The sequence below is a fragment of the Triticum dicoccoides genome, chromosome 5B (assembly GCF_002162155.2).
Source record: "Triticum dicoccoides isolate Atlit2015 ecotype Zavitan chromosome 5B, WEW_v2.0, whole genome shotgun sequence".
Lineage (NCBI taxonomy): Eukaryota > Viridiplantae > Streptophyta > Magnoliopsida > Poales > Poaceae > Triticum > Triticum dicoccoides.
The window spans coordinates 259,153,028-259,163,869 of NC_041389.1; positions in this window are offsets into that span (position 1 = coordinate 259,153,028).

The following is a 10,842-nucleotide window of genomic DNA, read 5'->3' on the forward strand; positions in this document are numbered from 1 at the left end:
TGGCTTTTCCTATAGACTCAATGTGATCTTGGATCACTAAAATGTAAAATGAAGAGTCTTGAGCTTTTGAGCTTGAGCCAATCCTTTGTCCTTGATATTTTTAGGGATCCACTTTCATCATCCATGCGATGCCATTCATTGAGCTTTCCTGAAATAATAGTCTTGGAATAGTATTAGCTCAATGAGCTATATGTTGTTATGAATTACCAAAACCACCTAGGGATAGTTGCACTTTCAGCAATTAAGCAAGTTCTAGGTTGAGCCTTTTTAGTGAAATCAACAATGTAAAGATCTCCTCTACGTATACCGGTAAAGAACATTTTATGATTATCTCTACGAAACACTTGACAATCTACTTCAGTAAATAGGACATTGAAACCGAAATCAGCAAGTCTAGATACTAAAAGAAAATTGTGTTGGGGAAGGTAGTAATTTCAAAAAAATTCCTACGCACACGCAAGATCATGGTGACGTATAGCAACGAGAGGGGAGAGTGTTGTCTACATACCCTTGTAGACAGTAAGCGGAAGCGTTAGCACAACGCGGTTGATGTAGTCGTACGTCTTCACGACCCGACCGATCAAGTACTGAAACTACGGCACCTCCGAGTTCTAGCACACGTTCAGCTCGATGACGTCCCTCGAACTCCAATCCAGTCGAGTGTCGAGGGAGAGTTCCGTCAGCACGACGGCGTGGTGACGATCTTGATGTTCTACCGTCGCAGGGCTTCGCCTAAGCACCGCTACGACATTATCGTGGTGGACTATGGTGGAGGGGGGCACCGCACACGGCTAAGAGATCCAAGGGATCAATTGTTGTGTCTTTGGTGCTAGCCCTGCCCCTCTATTTATATGTTGAGCCCCGGGGTCGAAACTTGGAGCAAAAGCCTCCTCAAAGTCGGTTTTGCCCGAAAGGCAAGAGTCCCACTCGGACTCCATGACCAAACGCCACAATCCTTGGCGTCTCGCCCAGACGCCATGGGTCTCGGCGTCTGGCCCAGGGCCAGACGCAAGGGTCTCCGGCGTTTGGCCCCCTGGCCTCCGCAAAACTCCTTTTGCACTGACCTAAAGCCTCATGGGCTTGACCCCTTGGCCTAACCATATCATCCAATATATGAATCTTTACGACTCGACCATTTCGAGACTCCTCGTCATGTCCCCGATCTCATCCGGGACTCCGAACTCCTTCGGTACATCAAAACATGTAAACTCATAATATAACTGTCATCGAAACCTTAAGCGTGCGGACCCTACGGGTTCGAGAATAGTGTAGACATGACCGAAACACGTTTCCGGTCAATAACCAATAGCGGAACCTGGATGCTCATATTAGCTCCCACATATTCTACGAAGATCTTTATCGGTCAGACCGCATAACAACATACGTTGTTCCCTTTGTCATCGGTATGTTACTTGCCCGAGATTCGATCGTCGGTATCTCAATACCTAGTTCAATCTCGTTACCGGCAAGTCTCTTTACTCGTTCCGTAATACATCATCTCACAACTAACTCATTAGTTGTAATGCTTGCAAGGCTTAAGTGATGGGTATTACCGAGAGGGCCCAGAGATACCTCTCCGACAATCGGAGTGACAAATCCTAATCTCGAAATACGCCAACCCAACAAGTACCTTCGGAGACACCTGTAGAGCACCTTTATAATCACCCAGTTACGTTGTGACGTTTGGTAGCACACAAAGTGTTCCTCCGATAAACGGGAGTTGCATAATCTCATAGTCACAGGAACATGTATAAGTCATGAAGAAAGCAATAGCAGAATACTTAAACGATCAAGTGCTAAGCTAACGGAATGGGTCAAGTCAATCACATCATTCTCCTAATGACGTGATCCCATTAATCAAATGACAACTCATGTCTATGGTTAGGAAACATAACCATCTTCAATTAACAAGCTAGTCAAGTAGAAGCATACTAGTGACACTCTGTTTGTCTATGTATTCACACATGTATTATGTTTCCGGTTAATAAAATTCTAGCATGAATAATAAAATTTTATCATGATATAAGGAAATAAATAATAACTTTAATATTGCCTCTAGGGCATATTTCCTTCAAATTGTACCCAAGAGATTCAACGAGCATGACATTTTGTATGGAGCTATCATGTGAGATGGCCACCTTATCGAGGCCAACCACCTTACACTTTGAGTTGTCACCAAAAGTGACATACTTTTGAGGGCCGTCGTTTTTGGCAAGCTCACGAAACATATCTTTATCTCCAGTCATGTGATCGGTACATCTACTATCAAGAACCCATTCCTTTCCTCCTGCCATGTATCCCCGAAGATTTGCCATAAGACCAAAGTATCTCATTGCGTCATCAAGATCAAAGTCACTATCATCATCCTCATCATAGTATCCATGTTCAACATCATCATGTGACGGGTCAATTCCAAGAGAGGGTGATTCGTTAGTATGAGTTTGACAATGATCTTCTTTTTGAATTCTAATAGCTTTGGAAATAATATCGCTAATAATTCCAACATCTCCTTTGGCACGCATAAGATTTGTAAGCTCAAATAGACAATCACCAAACTTAGGATCATTGGAATTCATCTTACTCAAGGCAATAGACTTATGGAGAATTTCATCTAGATTTTGCAAGGAAAAGTTTGGAAAATGTTCCTCAAGAAATTTCCATATGGTGTAGGCACACTCAAGAGTAGGCAAACATCCAATCAAGTTTCTAGGCAACCCTCTAGTGATAAGATTAACAGTTCTAAGATTGCGAATCATGTCAATTGACTCATCAAGAGTAGGATGGATCAACATGAGGTGCACAAGGGCTAGTAATGTACTTGTTCAAATGATATTCATTAAAAATCACAAGCATCTCATTTTTCCACTCATGAAAGTACTCTCCATCAAGTATAGGCACTCTATGTCTAAGACTCCCCAAAGTAGACTCATCCATCTTCCTCCAATGGTGTTTAAACCAAAGGAATGGAGACGAAATCTCTGATACCAATTGAAAGGATCGAGAAGAGGTGTCTAGAGGGGGGGGTGAATAGACTCTAAGCAAGAAAAGTTGCAATTTTAAATTTCCTTAAGTTGAAGTGGAGTTTTGCACAAGGTTAACATTCACAATACATATCAAGCAAGCATGCCAAGAGTATATGAGCAGCGGAAAGTAAAGCATGCAAATTGCAAGAATGTAAAGGGATGGGATTGGAGTGTGCAAACGCAATTTGGAGACATGGAGATTTTTGAGCCGTGGTTCCGATAGGTGGTGCTATCGTACATCCACGTTGATGGAAACTTCAACCCACGAAGGGTAACGGTTGCGCGAGTCCACGGAGGGCTCCACCCACGAAGGGTCCACGAAGAAGCAACCTTGTATATCCCACCATGGTCGTCGCCCACGAAGGATTTGCCTCACTAGGGTAGATCTTCATGAAGTAGGCGATCTCCTTGCCCTTACAAACTCCTTGGTTCAACTCCACAATCTTGACGGAGGCTCCCAAGTGACACCTAGCCAATCTAGGAGACACAACTCTCCAAGAAGTACCAAATGGTGTGTTGATGATGAACTCCTTGCTCTTGTGCTTCAAATGATAGTCTCCCTGTCGGTGTCAAAACCGGCGGATCTCGGGTAGGGGGTCCCGAACTGTGCGTCTAGGCAGATGGTAACAGGAGACAAGGGACACGATGTTTTTATCCAGGTTCGGGCCCTCTCGATGGAGGTAAAACCCTACTCCTGCTTGATTGATATTGATGATATGGGTAGTACAAGAGTGGATCTACCACGAGATCAAGGAGGCCAAACCCTAGAAGCTAGCCTATGGTATGATTGTTGTAATGGTTGTTCGTCCTACGGACTAAAACCCTCCGGTTTATATAGACACCGGAGAGGGCTAGGGTTACACAGAGTCGGTTACAATGGTAGGAGATCTACATATCCGTATTGCCAAGCTTGCCTTCCACACCAAGGAAAGTCCCATCCAGACACAGGACGAAGTCTTCAATCTTGTATCTTCAGAGTCTTGGAGCCCGGCCGATGATGATAGTCCGGCTATCCGGACACCCCCTAGTCCAGGACTCTCTCATTATCCCCCGAACCAGGCTTCAATGAAGATGAGCCGAGCGCGTATATTGTCTTCGGCGTTGCAAGGCGGGTTCTCCTCCAAATTCTATGTGCTTGCCGAATAGTGTCCAACTTCCTTATAAATGCTGCGCTCCTTGGCTTCCACGCCCAATAATGGCTCTCTTCCACGTGTCGCATGAATGCTAAAGGCTAGCGTATTTTCATATTTTACCCCCTAGCTGCGAAAATAATCTGCCTATAAGAGAGGCAAGAATCCAGATCCAAATCACACCATCTTCCTTCCGCGAGTACTCATCGGAGCGCTTCTGACCAAAAATCCATTCTATCATGGACCGTCGACGCGGCTCCTCCTCTCGCGCTCCTAGCCCTCAGCCAGGAGATTGGAGGAGATGTTCGGTCCCGCACAACGAGCTGGTGACGCTCCAAGCGGAGGGATACCTCCCTCCGGCCTTTATGGTCCCGGTTCGAGCCGGGCTGGCCACCTACAAAGGTGGGAAGCAGGCGGAGAACACCCCTAGTCCTTCTAAAGGAGAGCGGGTGTACTTCGTCCCTTATTTAATAAGGGGGCTTGGATTTCCTATACATCCATTTCTCCGGGGGCTTCTGGAGTTCTACGGACTCTAGCTTCATCACCTCACGCCTGCCTCTATCCTGCACATCGCGGGTTTCGTAGCTCTTTGCGAGCTGTTCCTGGGCATCGAGCCCCATTTTGCGCTGTGGAAGAGACTATTTTGCCTCGTACCCCGTTCTCACGAGGGGTCAATATATCAAGTCGGCGGAGCCGAAATATGGCGCATCGCCGGGACCGGATATCTATCCGGAACCCCAAAGAAGGCGTCCGAAGACTGGCCCTCAGAATGGTTTTATGTGGAAGACGCTCCACTGTCGGACCCAGTTCGGATCGGCCTCCCGGAGTTCAGCAAGGCTCCTCTGAAGAAACGCCTAAATTGGCGCCCGCGGAGCCCTCAACAGGAGGAAGACAGGAGCGTCCATTATTTGATGGGCCGGATAAGGTTGCTGGCCCATTCCGGATTGACCATGATCGGAGTCATGGCCACGTGCATTATGCGAGGGGTGCAGCCGCTCCAATATAGGTGCCACCCCATGTGGGATTTTAACGGGGAGAATGACGCCACCCGTCATGGCCGCAAAGGGCCGGGATCGGCCGCGGATCTGGTGAAGATCCTGTCTGGCCTGTACAAGGGGGAGAAGGAGGACTTCCTCCAGACGAGCCCATTGAATGGGTTCTCCATGAATAACCCTCGGCGCTGGGTAAGAGGACGTTGATTCATCCGACCCGTGCTTTCAAAGTTAAGTGCCTCACTTTATGATTTTGACGCAGGAACTGCGTCGGGATGTGGAGGGCATACATAGTCCGGCTCCACAACCCGAGGATCCCGAAAGATCCCTTGATCCGGCCTCCGAAGAGGATCCGGATATAAAGATGGAGCTGATCGACAGGGTGTTCCACCAACTCAGCATGGACAATGCTCTGGTCGCCATTACGGCTGACTACCCCGGCCTATCCCCGGCTTCTCAGGTAATTATGACCAAAGTCCTGACACCATTACTTCATCCTTGCGTATTTCTGACCACCGTATACAACAGTGTCTTGTAGGAGGTGCCTTCAAGGCGGGAAGCCAAACCCGCGGCGGCTGACCAACAAGGGTCAATCTGGCCCCGCAGGCTGAAGAGGGGTGCGGTGCGAATCGAAACGTGACCGCAACGGTATAGCTCGCGACCGTTGTTTAGGAAAAAGATTCCCAGGAGGTGTATTGATGCTCATGACTTTTCCAGGAGAAAGAGCACTCGCCGGACTATGCCCGAAGAGGTTGCCAACCAGGCCTCCGCCAGCCAGGCTCCAACACCTGGTCCGGAGGGGGAGGCGAGCGCTAGGCGCGAGCCGGATACTCCTCCAACGGAGGATGCCGACAGGCTGTCCGCCACCAGGTCTGAGGTGGAATGCGCCATGAACCATAGGCGCCGCCGGACAGTTCTTCGTGACGCGTGTTTCTCCCCTGTGGCGTTGAATGCCTTTAACGCGGGAGACGCGCACCTCCGTGCTGCTCAAGATGGTTTAACCAAAGCCACGGAGCAGTATGTGAAAGACATACGGGTAAGGGATTATAATAGTTGTATATGCCAGTAGCCCCCGAGACTTAAAGTAGTTAAAATAACTGATTTAAGGATCATTTAATGTGCAGGATCTTACCGAGAAGAATACCCAATTGTCCCAGGAGCTACAAGAGTGCAAGGCCCAACTTTAGGCCGCACTAGCTGCCGCAGGAGGAGACACCGAAACCCCCTCCGGTAACACATATTTCAAAAAGATAAGCAGTGTGCGGCGTGCGTATCATTCTGACAATAATATTGCAGATGTTGCCGGACTTGATCCGGACAAGCAATAGCTACTGCGCCAGCTGAAGGCCGGCGAGAGTGTGCTTATGAAGGTGCAGCAGGAGAGGAACAAACTCCAAGATGCCCACAGCCAGCTTGGAGAAGAGCTGAAAGGTGTTCGGGCCGAGCTGTCTAGCTCCATGAAGGAGAATCATCGGCTTCGTCGCGGCATCTATAGTAAGTGCTTGAGCAAACTCTTTTGAAAAGAAGAGTTCGGCGAGGAAGTCGATTGACAGAAATATGTCTGTAGGTGTGCTCACAGGTCGCCCTGCGGAGGAAATGCCCGGTTCAACGGGTGACCAACTTCCCGAGCTGGTGCAACTGCTCGAACGTGTTCGGCAGGCGATGAGTGGCGTCGTCCAGGCCTTATGGCCGTCCGTCTCCCTGCCCGAGGGCCTTGGAGAGCTTGCGGAGAAGCTTCAGGGAGCACGGTTGCGCTTCCGTTTATGGAAGATATCATCATGCCGTCAAGGTGCCAGGGAGGCCTGGGCCATGGTCAAGATGCGGTACAAGAAGGTGGATCCAAACCACATGGCCGAGGTCGGACCTGTGGGACCGGATGGGAAGGAGATCCCTGTGAGCTTAGTGTACGGCCAAGTAGAGTTGGCCGCTAAGTGTTCCCAACGGGACTGTAAATTAGACAGCCTGTTAGACGAGATTGAGGAGGAGTACGGTCAGTCGATTTGACGATGTATTTAAAATGACATGTAAAATGCCTTCTAGCCGGATTGTAGATCGTTTGTCTTTGCCGACCTTTTCGCTTCAACCTCTGGACCCTAGAGTCCGGAGTGTGTCCAAATACCCTCTCGGTTATGAAAAAACCGGGGCATGCATGGAGACTAGGCGTAGGGGTCATTAGTGCTTTATCAGACAAGTGCCCAACTAGTTATGTTATATTACATGGTTAGTAAGAAACATCTTCCAGGGAGAATAGTTCCATTAAGGGTTCCTTTCCCTGGGAGGCATGCCCTAAAGTGCATGTCCGGACTGCGAAAAGAGCAGGAAAACATCTGGGGCAGATAAATAAATAAAAAGGAAAATCATCTTTCAATTCACCGACCGAATATTCCCTTAAGAACGCTAGCTTTCGGCTTCACCCAGTCTGAGGTACACATTGGGCTGACCCGGCAGTAACAATCGCAGAGGTGCTCCCTTTACCTCCTAGCCGAACAATCGGGAACGTAGGGGTAAGCACAGGAGCCAGGCAACCCAGCTTGGCCAAAACTTAAGTCATATCGATGCATATAATGGTGAATAAAAGGTACATGTGGAAGTTTGACACATGTGTTGGGCATGAAACCCGTATAAGTAAGCTTCTGTTAAAGAAGCCCCCAGGTATAATGAGTGCGGATAACACATCAAGTGAGTGCGAGTAGTGCACAAATCGGCCCTCCAGGGCTTTTATGAAAAAGGTGGGAGAAAAGAGAGAAACAAAAGACAGCTGAAGTGTAAAAGTTTGGACGGAGGAAGGAGACGAACTCTGAGTCCGGCGCTAGGCGTAGAATCTTCGGAGGCGGGCTGCGTTCCATGGGTTCGGCTCGAGTCGATTGTCCGATGCGTTTCGCAGACGGTATGCTCCGCCGGTCAGGACTTGGTCGATGATGAAGGGACCTTCCCATTTGGGCTTGAGTTTGTCCTTTTTCTTGTCCGGCAGGCGTAGAACTAGTTCGCCAACATTGTAAGTTTTAGCCCGTACTTCTTTGCTTTGATATCTTCGAGCCTGCTGCTGATAGAATGCGGAATGAGCCTTTGCCACGTCGCGCTCCTCCTCTAATGCGTCCAAGCTGTCCTGCCGATCCAACTCGGCTTCTCTTTCTTCGTACATGCGCACTCGAGGTGAGTCATGAATTATGTCGCAGGGCAAAACTGCCTCTGCGCCGTATACCATAAAGAATGGTGTGAATCCGGTAGTACGGTTTGGCGTGGTCCGCAGCCCCCAGAGTATGGAGTCTAGCTCCTCTACCCAGTGCGTGTTAGATTCCATAAGGGACCGCACTAGTCTGGACTTGATGCCGCTCATTATTAGACCATTTGCTCGCTCAAATTGACCGTTGGTTTGAGGATGATAGACTGAAGCGTAGTCGAGCTAGATGCCCATATTTTTGCACCAGAGTTTAACCTCGTCGGCCGTGAAGTTCGTGCCGCTATCGCTGATGATGCTGTGGGGGACGCCATAACGGTGTACTACCCCGGATATGAAGTCTATCACCGGTCTGGATTCGGCCGTTTTAACTGGCTTGGCCTCTATCCATTTGGTGAATTTGTCCACCATGACCAATAGGTACTTTTGCTTGTGGGTTCCCCCTTTAAGGGGTCCAACCATGTCGAGCCCCTAGACCGCGAACGGCCAGGTGATGGGTATAGTTTTGAGGGCGGTGGGTGGCATGTGGCTCTGATTAGCAAAGAGCTGACAACCGACGCATCGTTGGACTAAGTCCTGAGCATCTGCCCGGGCCGTCGGCCAATAAAATCCTGTACGGAAGGCCTTGCCTACGAGGGCCCGGGCTGCAGCGTGGTGTCCGTCCAGTCCGGCGTGAATTTCAGAAAGAAGGTTTCACCCTTCCTCTTCGGAGATGCACCTTTGAAGGACTCCGGTTGTGCTTTTCTTATAAAGTTCTCCCTCGTGGACCTTGTAGGCTTTAGATCACCGAACTATGCAGCGGGCGTCATTTTGGTCTTCGGGAAGTTCCTGCCTAATTAAGTAGGCTAGGAATGGTTCTGTCCACGGGGCAATTACCGCCATTATTTCGTGGGCTGAAGGTGTTATTTCATCGGCTGAACCGCCGATTATGTCAGATTGTTCTGTGTTGGGTGGTACGGTTGCTTCCGGGTTATTATTGCCGGACTCCTCTTCCCATAGTACGGATGGCTTAAAGAGCCGCTCCAGGAAGATGTTTGGAGGGACGGCGTCGCGTTTTGCGTCGATGCATGCCAACACGTCGGCTGCTTGGTTATTATCCCGGGCTACGTGGTGGAATTCGAGTCCTTCGAACCGAGCTGACATTTTTAGGACAGCGTTATGATAGGCTGCCATTTTCGGATCCTTGGCGTCAAAGTCTCCATTTACTTGGGATATTGCAAGGTTTGAATCCCCGCGCACCTCTAGGCGTTGAATGCCCATGGAGATTGCCATCCGGAGACCATGTAGGAGGGCCTCATATTCGGCTGCATTGTTGGAGTCCGTGTACATTATCTGGAGTACGTACTGGACTGTGTCTCCGCTTGGGGATGTCAATACGACGCCAGGCCCCAAGCCGGCCAACATTTTGGAGCCGTCGAAATGCATAATCCAATTGGAGTATGCGCCGTACTCTTTAGGGAGTTCGGCTTCAGTCCATTCAGCGACGAAGTCAGCCAAGACTTGCGACTTTATAGCTCGCCGAGGTTTATAAGTTATGTCGAATGGTAAGACCTCAATGGCCCATTTTGCAATCCCGCCCGTCGCGTCGCGGTTGTTTATAATGTCATTGAGGGGTACTTCGGAGGCCACTGTTATCGAACACTCTTGAAAGTAGTGTCGCAGCTTCCGGGATGCCATAAACACCGCGTACGCTATCTTTTGATAATGCGGGTACCGGGACTTGCATGGAGTTAAGACAGTGGATACGTAGTACACTGGCTTTTGAAGAGGGAATTTGTCTCCTTCTGTTTCTCATTCGACGACGAGGACCACGCTGACAACTTGATGTGTTGCCACGATATATAATAACATTGGTTCTCCTAGGTTAGGTGCGGCCATGACCGAATTTGTTGCCAGTATGGCCTTTATTTCTTCGAGTCCGACCGTGGCGGCATCCGTCCACTCGAAGTGTTCGGTGCGCCTGAGGAGGCGATAGAGGGGCAAAGCCTTTTCTCCAAAACGGGAGATGAAGCGGCTTAGAGCTGCCACGCGTCCAGTCAATTTTTGTATTTGTTTGAGGTCTTTTGGAATATCTAGCTGTGACAGAGCTCGAATCTTGGCTGGGTTTGCTTCAATTCCTCTACCGGATACAATGAAGCCCAGGAGCTTTCCGGCTGGTACGCCGAAAACGCATTTTTCCGGGTTCAGCTTTATGTCATATGCTCGGAGGTTGTCGAATGTGAGCCTCAAATCGTCTACTAGAGTTTCGACGTGTTTGGTCTTGACGACCACGTCGTCTATGTATGCCTCTACTGTTTTGCCGATCTGGGTAGCCAGACATGTCTGAATCATGCGCTGATATGTTGCGCCAGCGTTTTTGACTCCGAAGGGCATCGTGTTGAAGCAGAATGGTCCATATGGAGTAATGAATGCCATTGCGGCTTGGTCCGCCTCCGCCATCTTGATTTGATGGTAGCCGGAGTATGCGTCGAGGAAGCACAATGAACTGTGCCCTGCGGTAGCATCGATTATTTGATCGA